The following is a 5,381-nucleotide window of genomic DNA, read 5'->3' on the forward strand; positions in this document are numbered from 1 at the left end:
ATCATAGCATTAATCAATTGGTACATCAAAACCTGGTTTCCATCATCAAAATCTTATAATGATCATTCATTATTTAAAAGCAACCGTAATCGTAATCGTGACCGTAAAAATACCGTCGGAATCTTAATCTAATTTTACAGTTGTTTTTCATGATTATGAACAGAATGAATATTTCTTTATGTTTATCCTCTATGTTTATTCTCAAAAAGAATAAACATTGAGAATAAAGATAAAGAAATATTCATTCTGCTCATAATCACGTTTATTCTGAATGTTTTTCCTCAAAGAAAATAAACATTCAGAATAAACATGATTATGAACAGAATCAATATTTTTTTATCTTTATTCTCGATATTTTTTCTCTTCGAGAATAAACAGAGAGGATAAACATAAAGAAATATTGTTTTTGTTCATGTTTATTAATCGTTCTGTAAACATTGACTCTGCTCATAATCATGTTTATTCTCAAAGAGAATAAACATTGAGAATAAACATAAAGAAACATTGATTCTGTTCGTAATCACGTTAACTAATGATTCGGTAAACATTGATTCTGTTCATAATCATGTTTATTCTCAAAGTTTATTCTCAAAGAGAATAAACATTGAGAATAAACATAAAGAAACATTGATTCTGTTCGTAATCATGTTTATTCTCAAAGAGTATAAATATTGAGAATAAATATTGAGAATAAATATAAAGAAACATCAGCGAGTTAGCACGACTTAGGAAGTTCTGTTAACCCAAACCGACGTTCTTAAACACTGCGAACCTTTCGTGTAAAGAGGCACAAATTTTATAAAAGGTGAGTGCAGTTATTTGAATGAAAAGGCTCTTTTAACCAGCCTTCTTTACTAGCCCAGCGAATGAAAAGCTTTTTTAGTTTACATTCCAGCGAAGATTTTTCAGTAGTAATTATTTGTCAATTAATGTTATATATTAAGACCACATAGTTTCATTTTAATTACTTATCAATTATTAATTACTTATTAGTAATTGACTTAAAGTGTTATTAACACCTTTGTAAAATTGAAATATAGAAAAGACTGAATAAAGTCATTGATATTAGCGAACTCTCCTGTAGTAACACTAGCTAACATTAGGAAAAAGGAAAAACCTCTGTTTTTATTTTGTTTTTACGTTTGCGATTTCTTTTTTAGTTTTCAAAGTATCGACTCATTTCACAGGTTGAATGAAGTTTTTGTACAACATTAAAGTAGTCAAACTTTATTTCATATGTAGCTTTTAAAAGTGCAAAGCCTTGTCTCAGTTTATTTTAAATTTCAAAATGATGGTAAAAACAGCGTTTTAGCGATTCATCAAAGCACTTCTTTTAATCCTGTTTAAGCGAGTTTTCTAATTTTGAAACAATGTTGTTTTCGTGAATTAAAAATTTTTACGTTTTCTTAAAGTTTAGGCTTTGTTGGGTTCCGGAACTAACAATTGCAACGTAACAATGCTTCTATTTGTTTGTTTTATGTGCTTACTTCCATCATCATTAGCAGGAAAAAGTGCAGGAGGAGCTGCAGGAGGAGCTGGTGGAGGAGCTGGTGGAGGAGCTGCAGGCGAATTACTTAAAGCTGTTTTGGAGGTTGGTGTGGACGCTGCTTTAAAAGAAATTGATAACGTGTGGAAGGGAGACGTTGTGAGATATTGGAAAGGCGCCCTTGAAAACAAGTCCGATAAAACGCTAACTGCTTCAGGAAGCACTGAAGAATCTGGAAGTCTTGGCACAGTTCTTCCTGATATTCCTCCCGGAAAAACGGGAGGATTTTTATGGGAAAAATCTAGAGGCGCTGCAACTGGTGCAATCGGTGTTATTCATTACAAATATGGTGACAAATATATAAACTTAATGGCGTCCATTCCTTATGATTGGAACTTGTATTCTGCTTGGTCCAATGTTTGTATATCTAGCAAAAAGGAAAGTTTTGACACCCTGTACAATGGAAAAGGTTCATGTAAGTCTCCTGTTAAAGCAGGAAATTGGGGTGAAGTTGATGGAGTAAAGTTCTTCCTAACTAATAAGAGCCACGCCGAATTCAAAGTTATTTTTAGCGGCTAAACTGAAAATACCGGGTGATGATAAATCAAACAGAACTGTTTAAATTTCATAGCGTGCCACAGTAACTCAGGGTGATCAAAAAACGGCAAAAACTCTATAAAATTTGATAAAAATTGTAAATAAACCTATTTTATGTAAAAATAATGTCTTTTTGGATCAAAAAATTCAAACTTGTTAATAAAATTATTTTATGCGCACCTTTTACGCGTACATTGCGTGCATACGCAATACGCACGCGTAGGGTTTGACTGCATGCCTAAGAAAAAAATTTAATTAAAATTTCCGAGCAACATCTTAGTACATTACTCTACTTGATATTTGCAAAACAATGGTTTTTAAGGAATGTTGATACATAAAATTTTTTTTTTTTCAGATTTGTTATATTTATTTCATTAATTTTCTTACATCCATATTAATAACTTTATCTGGTAATATTTTTTATAGATAACTCTTATGCTTTCTAAATTTTTTTAATTCATTTTTTCAAACTCTCAAACCCATCCTCAGAACATTCCACAACTGGCAAAATTAGTTTATGTAATATGGAAGAACTATGCAGTAGCAGTTTGTGTACAGTAGGAGGCCATACCAGCCGTACAAACTCACTATAAGTTTTGCTAATTCAGTGACAGTATAAATCTAAATCATCGTTATTAACGGTATACCCACAAGATATCGATACAAGAATGTTATGCGATCCTATGATCACAATCAACATAGTTTCATAAAAAAATTCATGATTTTTAAATGCTTCCTACAGAATTCCCATCATTTATTTCAGCTGCTACTACTGATAACGTTGTACCATCTATAGAAACACAGCTTTATCAATGGAAGCAGCTGAAATCAGAGAAAAAAAAGTATTTTTAGGATACTATTTCACTGTTTCCACTAAAATATCGTGCAAGAAGGGGATAAATATGTGTCCAAGGGCTAAGTTTCTGATCATTTAATATTGCTTATAGCTAAGGTCAGCATTCACTTCTAAGCTTGCTGTACTCTCATATTTTTAGGAAAGGTTTTATTCAAAGTGTCTGTAACTTTTTTGAACATTAAAACTTTAAAAAATGTACTTCTTGCAGAGACCAAAATAGAGCATGATGTTCAACACCTAGTTCTTTTATTTTTTCTCTTTTGCTTTGCTCTCCAAGAGAGATTTTTAATCGACAGTTAAAAGAATTTAAAGAAAAGATTTTTCTTCGTTTACTTATTTCTATAATTTCTACCAGATTGTTTTAGTTTTTACTTCACTTTCAAAATAAATGTAGCTAAAGTAACCTTTACTTTATTTATGTTCTCATTATTAATTTCTTCAGTTTTATTTCATTTTGTAAGTAAATCCTTCTATAATCAGTTCTTATCCACTCCTAATTCACGTATATTCGGGATAAGATCTAATCTTTTTATTGTTTTTAAGAATCGCCTAATTAATAAAATCATTAACATATATCAGAAACCTTTTTGAGTACTTTATAATTTTTCACTTTACACTGTTTAACATTTTATGTTATTATTTCTTTGACAATTATCATATTAAGTTTCCAATAATGTTTAAGTAAATAATGTTACATGTACACTGCAGGCCAAAAGTTTCCGGAGTCTTGATATTTTTATATAAAAAGCTAAAATCAATCCTGTATCATTAAATCAATCAATAATATTAATTTGTAATACTTAAACTTACTAATTTTAAGTGTTTATGTAAGTTTGAGGTCAGTAATTGGGTATTACTAATTTTTTCATTAGTAGGTACAGAATATGTAAAAAAAAAAAAAATTTTCGAACTCATAATATATTGATGATTACATTGAGGCCTATAATAGTCAAAATAACTCCTAAAAATAGAGTTTACTAGAAACAGAATTACTCATGAGTAAAAGCTCATTTTACTTTCAAACTTGGTATACTTGTTCGTGCTACCTGTATCTAGTGCGTGAGTTTTTTTTATTAAAAGATCATGTTTCTACTAAACGTTATGCTTCAAAGCAACTTTATTTTCAAAAAATCTGCTACTAGACCTCTGATCTTAGTTCCTTAACGACGACTTACAAGTATTAAATTTTTTGAAAAAAACTCAGGCACTAGCAGTACACTGGATGAATAAGTCCTGAAAATTTCAATTAGTTATCACTATTAATTCAAAAGTTATGAAGTTTTTCGTGAGACAATTTTCTTCAAAAACGTTACGGTAGAAAATCAAAAAACAAAAAAAAAAAAATTTTAGTTTTAAAAACAAAAAAAATTGTTTTTAAAACTAAAATCCTCCTTTTAAACAAGTTTCTCCTCCCTCTTTATGTTAGTCTTTATCCAAAAAACCCTACTTGATGGCTTTTAGTTTTTTGCTTTTTGATTTTGTCTTATCTAATATTTTAATAAGTAAATTTTGGATTAGTTAGTTCATTTTAGTCATCAGATAACACCTGATGACTAAAAAATGAGACAAAACATAAATCAATTTATGTATTCTATTTATAATCATGCAATTGAAATAAATTAGTATATTTATAGGGAAATCATCAATCATAGTATAAAGAAATACATGCTTTATTTGTAAATTACCACCAATAGCGTTCATTATTTCACTTTTTCTCAAGCCTTTTATTTGGTTTTCTACGCATTCGATTTCATCATTCGTTACGTCTTTGCTCTCCCGAATAAAACATATTTTTATTGGTTGGCATTACCTTGTAGATGATGGTGCTGGGTTTTGCCAAAGCACCTTCTTTTGGTTACCAATATGGCATATGAGCCGTAGGGGCACAAAAGAACTTTGAAGTATGTTAGTGTCGCTATCGTCGCTGTTTTGAAATTTTTGTTTAAACGTTTGTTGTTGCGAGCCATCACAACCCCATTTCGAAATCAATTCTAAATTATTTCTTTCTTTTTCATTTAAAGTTTCAATAACTTCGTTCAAGTAACAGCATAATTGCCTAGACGTGTGATGCAGAAGATCTTGTAATTTAATTTCTGAGCAAAATTCTGTAACTGTTATCGTTTCTTCTAGTGGATAACATTCCACTTAACATTCCATTTCACAGATATTCTTGTTGACTGCATGAATAATTTCATATTGTTTTTTAGTCATATCAGCTTCCACAAAAATTGACAACGCTTCTAATGGTGTATGCTTTTTCATATCTTCAGTAGATGTGTCATTTTTTCTATATTATTTGGCTTTTGTTGGTGTAAATAAAATTTCCTTTATAACGTAAGACGAGTCACTGTTCCCTGCAGCACGTTGACTCATTTGAGCAGAATACATCAACTGCTAACAAGGTGTATTTTCCCTTAAAACCCTTGTTTTTCGCCTTCTCGT

General features: G+C 30.3%; 1 pseudogene across 2 annotated transcripts; it reads left to right on the forward strand.

The window, feature by feature from the left end:
• The first annotated feature begins 635 nt into the window (after positions 1-635).
• LOC149889501 (hydra actinoporin-like toxin 1 pseudogene) lies at positions 636-2,248 on the forward strand (annotated as a pseudogene). Of its 2 annotated transcripts, none has more exons than XR_016451389.1 (2): positions 636-805; positions 1,413-2,248. The product of XR_016451389.1 is annotated as a hydra actinoporin-like toxin 1 pseudogene, transcript variant X1 (transcript). The 2 variants fall into 2 exon arrangements; XR_016451390.1 differs by having other exon boundaries at positions 679-805; positions 1,418-2,248.
• The last annotated feature ends 3,133 nt before the right edge of the window (positions 2,249-5,381 follow it).

The sequence above is a fragment of the Hydra viridissima genome, unplaced genomic scaffold (assembly GCF_058129835.1).
Source record: "Hydra viridissima isolate aposymbiotic clone 2 unplaced genomic scaffold, HvirCarnegie_v1 scaffold_4, whole genome shotgun sequence".
NCBI classification, from domain to species: domain Eukaryota; kingdom Metazoa; phylum Cnidaria; class Hydrozoa; order Anthoathecata; family Hydridae; genus Hydra; species Hydra viridissima.